General features: G+C 42.0%; 1 non-coding gene and 1 pseudogene across 1 annotated transcript; one reads left to right on the forward strand and one right to left on the reverse strand.

The window, feature by feature from the left end:
* Window positions 1-4,255: 4,255 nt before the first annotated feature.
* Window positions 4,256-5,220, reverse strand: LOC132215022 (ornithine decarboxylase antizyme 1-like; annotated as a pseudogene).
* A 3,332-nt stretch (window positions 5,221-8,552) lies between these two features.
* On the forward strand, window positions 8,553-8,659 carry LOC132215076 (U6 spliceosomal RNA). Its single transcript, XR_009448431.1, has one exon. It is a non-coding gene; the product is annotated as a U6 spliceosomal RNA (small nuclear RNA).
* The last annotated feature ends 2,176 nt before the right edge of the window (window positions 8,660-10,835 follow it).

A 10,835-nucleotide genomic window follows, 5' to 3' on the forward strand; every position in this document is an offset into this window, starting at 1 on the left:
GGAAACAGTAGGAAGTGGGATGGCTTGAGAAAGTTCAGGATATAAACTTCACAGCCCAAAGGACCAAAGCCTTATTCTCATTGGATGCTGGTCACATGGTAGGGGGCTCGGCAACCAATCAGACCATTTAGTAGTGTAGAGCTGGGCAGGAAAAAAAAGGGGGGGGGGTCAAATAGCATAGGCAGACATGGATGGGCACCTCATCCAGAACAGGCAGGAACTAGAGGTCTAAAGGCTGAAATCTAGAGTCTCAGAAGTCAGATTGCCAGCTAGGTGGCCACTAGCCCGTAAAAAGACCTCTGCTCCCAGTGATACCCTCAAGTGAGGATAACAGGTCCTTGGACTTACCGGTGATGTTTATTAATTGTGAGCTATTTTCTAATTGGGCAAGGGCAGATGCTTAAAAAGAGGCACTGTTTCTGTAAGATAGTGGTTCCCAACCTGGCTGCATACTGTAATCACCTGGAATCTTTTGAATAGGCTAATGCCTGGGAACTGTGATTACAGACTTCACATCCAGAAATATCTGGGAAGTAATGCATAAAGTATACAATATTCTTTTGAAGATTCAACAAATTCTGGGGAGTTTTCTAGTAAAATAGCCTCATTCCCCTCTTTTAAGGTCAAATTTGCATATACTTAAACACAGACATTAAACATACAATTCAATGAGTTTCAATAAATATATACATCCAACAGTTGGTGATCAGGATAAAGGGAAGATGGAAATTCCTTGTACTTGCAACTTGCTTATAAGTTGAAATTATATCAAAATTAAAAGTTACCAAAAAAGTATACACTTAAAATACCATTGCTCAAATTAAGATAGGGAACATTCCATCACTCCAAAAAGTTCCTTGCACTATTTTCCAATCACTCCTAGACTCTCCCAGAGGCATTAATTTAAAATTATTTCTATCACCTTAGCTGAGTTTTGCCTGTGCTTGTATTTTATATAAATGGTATATAGTATGTACTAGTTCGTGCTTGCTTCTTTCCTTCAGCATAGTTTGTTTGCTGTGTGAATCAGTAGTTCATTCTTATTATACTGAAAGCTGCTATGAACATTCTTATACCAGTCTTTCCATGGATATATACTTTCATTCCTCTTGGTGCCACATTTTCATTGAAAAAAGGACTTAATATGTAAATAAGTCTGGAAAGTAATTATCTCTGTGTGTGAGAAGTCCATCTAGGAATGGAAATACTGCTATCAGTAACTATCTGTTTAGTGGCAAACTGTTTTCCAGCTGGTCCATATCTTTGCTGATGCTTAGTATTTAAATCTTTCTATTTTAGTCATTTTAGTTGATGTGAAGTGGTTCCTTAGTATGGTTTAATTTACATTTCCTTGATGATTGATGATGTTAAGGACCTTTTCATGTACTTGTTGATTATCTATATATCTTCTTTTGTGAAGTATTCCTTCAAGTCTTTTGCCTAATCTTTTTTAGTTTTGTCTTTTTAAATTATCTTTTTATTATTGATTTGTAGGAGTTCTTTATATATTTTTGATATGAGTACTTTATCAGATTGAATTGCGAATATTTTCTTCCAACCTGTGAATTGCCGTTTCACTTTAGTTAATGTTTTTAGTTTTGTTGAAGTCAAATTTGTCAAATTTTTTTATGTCATGCTAAGAAATATTTACCTACCCCAAGATCATAAAAGTATTTTCCTTTGTTTTCTTTTAGAATATTGTTTTAGTTTCCATTTTAGGTTGACTACCTATCAAAAATTGATTTTTTTTATTTTGCATGATTGTTTAATCCAGAATTTCCCAAATATTTTTGGCCATGAAATCTATTTCTCTACATACCACCTATGCATATCTCAAGGAACTAACACCCAAAGAACAATGAGAAATGGATGTTTCCTAGAGCCATGGTCAGCAAACTGTGGCTCGCGAGCCACATGCGGCTCTTTAGCCCCTTGAGTGTGGCTCTTCCTAAGCCTTAGGAGTACCCTAATTAAGTTAATAACAATGTACCTACCTAAATAGTTTAAGTTTAAAAAATTTGGCTCTCAAAAGAAATTTCAATCAGCGTACTGTTGATATTTGGCTCTGTTGATTAATGAGTTTGCTGACCACTGCCCTAGAGGAATCAGTGTAACAACTCACACTGATAAACATGTCTGGATACCATGAAACCCATTGTATCTAATAAAAGAGAAACATGGTAATTGGCATACGACCGCTACCCTTCCCATTGGCTAATCAGGGCGATATGCAAATTAACTGCCAGCCAAGATGGCAGCCAGCAGCCAGGCAGCTTGAAACTAACATGAGGCTTGCTTGCTTCAGTGATGGAGGACTCCAACATTCCCCACCTGCCGCTGCAGGCCTCTGAGCTGGCAGTTTGAAACATAGTTACAAAATTAGAAGCTAAACAAAACCCAGAAACCAGCTTTCAGCTAGCCGGATCTCAGACCTGGAGTTGATACAGAGTTTCGATTGTAGAACCTAAACAAACCAGATACCTGCTTTCAGGAGCGGAGGCCTAAGAGCTGGAGCCTCAGAGCTAAAGCTGGCTCAGAATAAAAAAGAAAAAAGAAAAAAAGGAGCAGTTGGGAGCTTCAGTCACCCCCAGCCTGAAAACAGCCCTCAGCCCCTCACCCAGACTGGCCAGGCACCCCAGTAGGGACCCCCACCCTGAACGGTGTGTGACCAACTGCAAACAGCCATCATCCCCTCATCCAGGCTGGCCAGGCACCCCAGTGGGGACCCCCACCCTGATCCGGGACACCCTTCAGGGCAAACTAGCCAGCCCCCACCCATGCACCAGGCCTCTATTCTATATAGTAAAAGGGTAATATGCCTCCCAGCACCGGGATCAGCAGAGCCGCGAGGTCTCCTGGCACCGGGATCAGCATGACAGGGGGCAGCGCCCAAACCCCCTGATCGCCCTGTGGCTCTGTGTGTGACAGGGGGCGGGGCCACAATCTCCCTATCGGCCCTGCTCTGTTCCTGACAGGGGAAGGCGCCCCAACCCCCTGATCGGCCCTGCTATGTGCCTGATAGGGGGGAGCTCCCCAACCTCCTGATCACCCTGCGGCTCTGTGTGTGACAGGGTGCGGCGCCCCAACCCCCCCACCCCATGGGCCCTGCTCTGTGTGTGACAGGGTAGAGCCATAACCTCCCCATTGGCCCTGCCCTGAGTGTGAGAGTGGCAGCACCCCAACCCCCTGATCGGCCCTGCTCTGTGGGTGATAAAGGGCGGCGCCCCAACCTCCCCCACCCCACGGGCCCTGCTCTGTGTGTGATGGGGTAGAGCCATAACCTCCCCATCGGCCCTGCCCTGAGTGTCACAGTGGCGGCGCCCCAACCCCCTGATCGGCCCTGCTCTGTGGGTGATAGAGGGCGGCACCCCAACCCCCTGATCCACCCTGCTCTGTGCGTGACAGGGGGGAGCTCCCCAACCCCCTGATCGGCCCTGCTCTGTGCGTGACAGGGGGCAGCACCCCAACCCCCTGATTGGCCCTGCTCTGTGCGTGACAGGGGGTGGCGCCACAACCTCCCCATCGACCCTGCCTTGAGTGTGACAGGGGGCGGTGCCCCAACCCCCCAATTGGCCCTACCCTGAGCATGACTGAGGGTGGCATCGCAACCTCCCAATCCGCCCTGCTCTGTGCATGACAGGGGGCGGCACCCCAATTCCCCAATCGGCCCTGCTCTGAGCCCGACCAGGGGCTGCACCTAGGGATTAGGCCTGCCCTCTGGCACCCGGGAGCAGGCCTAAGCCAGCAGGTCGTTATCTCCCGAGGGGTCCCAGACTGCAAGAGGGCACAGGCCGGGCTGAGGGACCCCCCCCCCCCCCCAGTGCACAAATTTTTGTGCACCGGGCTTCTAGTTTATTAAAACTAAGAACAAATGAACAAGACACAAACGGCAATAATTTAAAATGAAGCTGTAGTAGATTCAACGAGGTTGTAGTATACTTTGACATAGCTAGGATAGAACTGTTTTCAATTAGGCTTAAAACCATAAATATTCAAAACATGAAAAACTATCAAATGTCAACTAACCCTTCTACCAACAAACTAGCTCCTGATCAATTACTCAAATGCTTTATATTTGAGTCCTTGGGGACAAGGACCATGCCTCATTCATCTCTTTTTTCCCTCAGCACCCAAAAACAGTTCTGGGTTTATATTTAGCACTTAATAAATATGTTTTCATTTGAAATATAATATTTCTCAAAGTGTATATAACAAAATGTCAAGTTGTTCTTTCGGTGGTGGGACTATAGTTGACTTTTTCTTCTTTTTTTGGAGTGAGCATTTATTTGCACAATTACAACATGCGGACAAAACCCAGAAGAGGGGAGCAGGCCTGGCATTTGCACCCCAGTGCAGCAGTTGGTCACACCACCAGCACAAAGCGAGACACATGAAGGGGCTACTATCTGCGATGATCTGACGTTGTGGCAGAGGTGAGGGTGCAGGTGGTTCAGCTGCTACTCATCCTAGTCCGAAGACTCTCTCTCAAATGTGTAGGCCATGAAGCAAGCGTCGGGTCTCTTGGGGACAAGGGGATGCCCCGGTCTCACAATCTCAAAGCCCATAAAGCTGAAGTTTCAGAGCAGAGCGGCTCTGTCATCACGGTTCTTGTGGAAGCAAATGAAGACATGGTCAGCATGCAGCTGCTCCTCAGCAAACTCGAGAAGAACTGCAAAGCTGTCTTTGCTCCCCTCTGGCAGAGCACCGCCTGGGATCTCGATGTAGAGGCAGCTACTGCTCAGTACTGCTCTCCAGTTGATGTGTTTGGCATCTGTGAGCCTGGTCTGGACATTGAGAATTCTCGTCTTGTTATTAGACGTTAGTTCCTCTGTTACATTCAGCCTATTATCGGAGTAAAATAAATTAGCGGAAAGATTGTGATCCCTCTGACTATTCCCTCGCCCACCTGGGATGTTCAGGGGTGGGTGAGGGCCATCAGGAGCACCACTGAGGCCCTGGACCCAGGTCACTACAGCAGTTAAGGGAGACCCTGGAACTCTCGCCGCTGTGGCCTCCACGGCTGTGCAGACTGATGAGCGGCATGGTGCGACTGGGGTGAACAGTGACGCTGGGTTTATTCCCTTCCTTCTCTCTGGCGAAACAGTGGCTGTTGAGGATCCGCTGCAGGGAGGATTTCACCATCCGGCTGCTGGGGTCCGAAACCAGGAAAACCTCCGCGGCGCCTCTCCGAGTCGCCGCCGCTGCTCGCTGTTCGCAAAATCCTTTTTCTTCATTTTTAACTCTCCATTTTATACTTTTCAAAAGTGAACCTGAATTACTTTTAAAATTAAATATATGTATTTTTAAAATATTCATTGGGAAGGACTCTTAAGTCTCCATTAGGAGAAAAAAATAATGTTTAATCTCATCATTGCTTAAATATTTCCCAATTTTAACAATTAATACTAAGACCTCAAAGGTTCTGAGTTTGAGGAACTCATAATAGATGGGACTAAGTGACTATAAACAATGGCGTATGTTTTGCAAATGCTTACAGGCAGCAATAGTAAATAAGGAATTATACACTGAGTGGCCAGATTATTATGACCACCTGATGTTTGTAGGCAAATTAGCTATAATTGCGAGCTGAAGTTGCTAGAGGGCCAGACCATTATAAATAGGGAAGCAGGTTGTTTACCACAATAGTAGAAGTAATTTTTTTCTGAAGATATGGGTAAACAATGCGATTTAACAGCCTTTGAACGTGGGATAAATATATATGTGTTAAATTGCGTTGTTTGCCCATATCTTCAGAAAAAAATCACTTCTACTGTCGTGGTAAACAACCTGCTTCCCTATTTATAATGGTCTGGCCCTCTAGCAACTTCAGCTCGCAATTATAGCTAATTTGCCTATAAACATCAGGTGGTCATAATAATCTGGCCACTCAGTGTATAGTTGAATGCTTTACAAAATGGGCCTAAGGTTCTGATTACTCCTAGATGAGAACATTTGAACATTTGATCTACTGCTTCAATATCTATTTTACTTTCAAAGGCCAAATATTCAGCTTCTAAGTTGATGGCTACAGAATACTAATAGAAGAACCAAGTTAGGATTCCTTCACTTCAAAGAATTCCTGAAAAAAGCTGAGGGGGGACCTGTTCTGGTGGCTCAGTTGGTTGGAGCATCATCCCATACACCAGAAGGTGGCAAGCTCAATTCCTGATCAGGGCACATACCCAGGTTTCAGGTTCCATCCCTGGTCTGGGTGGTGTGTGTGTGTGTCTGTGTGTAACTAAATATAATATCTTGGGTCAGAGTATTCATCATGTTTGATCTGTCACTGGAACAGAGTTGTATCTTGTAAACTATTTCAAATATTTATTATATTTGTGTTTGCCTTTTTTAAGGCACTTTATACACTCTCCTTGTACTCACTATAAAACCCTGCACTGACAGACAGTGGAATCCTGAGAGGGTGCCCACAGTAAAACCTTGGTTAATAAGGTTATGATGCAGGATAACCTGTCACCATAAATGAAAACTTTTCAGCCACAAGTGAGGTTTTCCTTTCCCCTCAGAATGTTAAGCAATCTCTCTACTTATTTTCTTATAAACAAAGCACACTTTTAAAACTAAAAGGAAAAAAAAGGTGGTACAAAATGTCTGTCATTCTATTTTGTAGCATTGATGTGGTAAAGCATTATTGGAATACCTAAGTGATTGCTGTTTATTTATTTTTTTGATTAACATGGAAAATGAAAAGAGAGAATACTTTAAGATTTTAAAGTAGTATTGCAGATGACAGACTTCAATAATTGCTCCAGCAGACCACAAAGGATTAGTTTTACAGCAAGAAACTTGGGGTAACCTGGCTAAATATTTCATTCATGTGACTGAGTGGGTTGGGGGTAGGATGGTTGGGATCTGCTTAGCAGTGGGAGTGACTGTGTCTTGGCTGGGCTAGGGTTTAATTTCTCACTTGGAGTCTCAGACTGTACAGAACAGCCTACTCATGCCCCGTGCTGGACCGTGGAATTTGTAGTTCTGCCCCTTGGGTCAAGGCTATCTGAAAATGGCAAGGATAGCAACAGCCCTAGAGTCAGCCATTTAAAACAAGGATTGCGGGCTGGCCCAGGCTGCTAGGTAGGTGTGAGAGAAAGGAGAATGGTCTTGTCAAAAGCTCAGCCAGAATTCTTTCAGATTTCATTTTCACAAATGCCCTTAATTTAGTCAGCAGTTCCTACTTTCATCCAATGGAGTGGGTGCTAGGTAGCAGAGGATTAGGAAGACATGAGAATGCTAAAAAGCCAGAGAGTAAGGAGGACTGTAATACAAACTACATTTCTCTGGATCCCAGCTGAGTTCTCACTTGGGTTCAACGAACTGACCCGAGGTATCAGGGCCTCTTCCATGTTCTTTTGAATACTTTTTCAATGATGGAATATTTATGCTCTCAGTGGTTACATCTGAATTTTGGAAATAACCAAGTCCATTCAATTCTCATTAAGCTGGGCCAATAATAACTTACATTTGGACAGTGTGTTTCATTTCACAAGGTGCTATAACAATGCCTTGTTTCATATAATTTTTAGGACAACCCCTGACGTAGGTACTTTTATTCTCAAATTATAGAGGAAGAAATTGAGGTTAGGAAAAGTTAAGAGATATGCAAAGTTTTAAAACTAGTAGGCTACAGAGGCTGGACCTGAATACAGATCTTCTCATTTAAAATTCATTGCTCTTTATCCTATATCAGAGGTTCTACTTTTATTTTTTTAAATTGATTTCAGAGAGGAAGGGAGAGAGAGATTGAAACATCAATGATGAGAATCATTGATCGGCTACCTCCTGCACGCCCCCTACGGAGGATCGAGCCCACAACCCAGGCACGTGCCCTGTCCGGGAATCAAACTGTGTTTATAGGTTGAGGCTCAACCATGGAGCCACACCAGCTGGGCTCTACTTTTAATTTTTAAGAAATATGAAGAACTACAGGGCAACCTAACTAATTTCCATTCAAAACCTCATAATCTTGAGCAACAGACAATTTAAAAAGAGGATTTCCAGAACATTTTGAGCAATGGCATCCTCATCAGAACAAGGGTATGATTTCCTAAAAAATAAATGCATGTTTTTTCTCTATTTCCAGATACATGGTTGGATTTTAAAAAGTTCCATTATTTTATTGTCACAACTGGTAAGACTTTAAAATACTGTATTCGCTTCAATAAAAATCATTATGCAGGAAAAAATATTGGAGAGAAAAGCTATTTAACAGCTGTGGGAAGGAAAACTGCAAAGGACCTCTAAAGGCACATAAAACTAGACTTGCAGGCTACTTTATTTTTATAAAGCAAAATTTGGGGAAAGACAAAATATTAGCATAATAATATTTATACTTATACATCTACAAAAGAACCTCATTACACTTGGAGATTATAGTCTAGAAATTCCAAGTTAGTAAAGAAATACAAGAGGAGGGTTCCCCTGGTTCGTTTTTGTCCTTCCATTTTGGCCTTTCATCACTTGTCCCACCTTTCTTTTAGGTACAGTGTAAAGTGGGAAATCAGGCACTAATAGTGTTACAGCAAGATAAAAGTGTCCCAGTGCTCTCTTCAGCAGCACATATACTAAAATTGAAATGACACAGAGAAGATTAGCATGGCCCCTGCGCAAGGATGACATGAAAATTGGTGAAGCATTCCGTATTTTTAAAGAGGTGAAGAGATTAAGAAGTACAAATTGGTAGTTACCAACTAGTCACTGGGATGTAAAGTACAGCATAGGGAATATAGTCAATAATATCTCGGTAACTATGTGCCATTGGGTCCTGGAACTATCAGAGGGAATGCTTTGTAAAGTGATTGTCTAACCACTAGGCTACACCTGAAACCAATATAAAATATTGAAAGTAAACTATAATTGAAAAATTAAAATAAAAAAAGAATGCATCAGAGGAATCCAACAAAGATGAAAGAAAAAAAGCGTCCCATAGATACCATAATTAATCACTGAGTGGCCCGACACTGGTTAGCTATAGGAGCTCAGAGCTGATTGTTAAATATTCAGCATTAATTTCTTATAACTAAATAGTAATTTAAAAGAAAGAAAAGAATCAAACAAGATCAGGTAAATTTGGTCATGCTGAGAATTTGACAATGGCGTGTTCAAAGTATAAAACTGACCCAATTGACCATTTTCATCCTCATTTGCATAGTCTCAACCTGTCTTCCTTTTCATTGTCTTGATATTTTTTTAATTACTGTTTTCAAACGCACTTAAGTCTGTTGGACTCTGAATTTCCAGTTATTGTACCTGATTTAAAATACTTTAACATTAGTTCCTGCATTGCACTGAAAGACACATCAAGTCTACTGTAGGGACTGGTTAGGTCTTGAAAGCCCTAATTCCACTTGCTGGCTACAGGCAGAGCTGACAAGATTTTGTTCTGACAAACTGCTTTGTTTTCACTGTGGAAATTTTGTTAGTAGAGGAGCTTCTGGAAAACACTAGCATCCAGGTGCTGGGCTGTATTTCTGGCTTGGCCACATAATGAACAATGTTACTTTGAGTTAGTCACTTCATATTTTAAGACCTCATCTGAAAATAGGGATAATGCCCTGTTTCTGTGATGTTAAGATATACATTTCCTCCCACATTTTATTATTCCTAAAAGGGATGTACCTAAAGAAATTCGCCAGCTTCCAGGCCCACTTTGGATGCCCCAGAATGGAACATAACTGTTTTTTGTGAATGTAGGAGAACTTAGCAGGTTCCATAGAAGGTATCTGTTCATTCTGTATCACTTCAGATGAGTTATGTGCATTTGATGGCACCACACATGTTTATTTGTATTTCATCTTAAATAATTATACATTTATATTATTCTAAGTAAAGCAAAAGTTTGTCACTGGAGGACTGATGAAATCTTCATATCCTCTTGCTAACTAACTAACAACAGACACTCTCTAATAACTGACTAAATAGAGAGACTTCAATTGATGACATGTTATAATCAAGGGAAAGGGTAAATAACACCAGCCGGCTAATGTTGTTGAACATTAAATGAGATTATGCTCATAAAATGCTTAGTAGAGTATATTGCACATAATAATCAGTCAAGAAATATCTTCATCATTGTCATTATCACTCATTACATTTTACAATGAATTGACAATAACTTTCCAAATGCATATCTCCTGTGTAAGGAGGGCAGTAAGACTTGAGTTGATGGTTCTCAAGCTTGACTAATCCTGAGAATTACCTAGTGAGATTCTGAAAAATATCAGTGCCCTGAAACCCTGACAAATTAAACTAGAATCTTAGGAGTTGGGCCCAAGCATTTGAAGTGTCAGTAAAGCTTCCCCAGTGATTGTAATGTACATTAATTTAAGTTGTGGTGTTCATCCTTCACTGCTCATGAGATACCCCACAGTTCAGATCAATGTATGAGCATCCCAGGATAGAGATCCAGGAATCAGTATTCTTTTCTTTTCTAAGTGGTGGATCAGAATCATCTGGGGCACTTGTAATTGAATCCAGACTCACATACCACAGTCCCCCCAAATTCTTATTTAGATCTCAAGTGAGAGCCTTGAAGTAGGTATTTTTAACAAGTTCCCCAATTTATGCTGTGGTGTGAATTTGGGAATCACCAATCTATGTTCACTAGGTTGTCAGTTAAAAGACCAGGGGCTTAGCCTTGGTTCTAATAACTAGTTTCTGAACAAAGCTCCCTCCTCTAGGAAATAAGGAAGTTGAACTAAAGCTCTCTGAGATGTCTACAAAATCCCTTTGACTCCAACATGGGGAAATCTGGGTCATTGGTCAACTGCATCATTCTGTCCCCCTATTTTGGGAAGTTCATGTCTACCCATGTAATTCTAACT

The sequence above is a fragment of the Myotis daubentonii genome, chromosome 13 (assembly GCF_963259705.1).
Source record: "Myotis daubentonii chromosome 13, mMyoDau2.1, whole genome shotgun sequence".
Lineage (NCBI taxonomy): Eukaryota > Metazoa > Chordata > Mammalia > Chiroptera > Vespertilionidae > Myotis > Myotis daubentonii.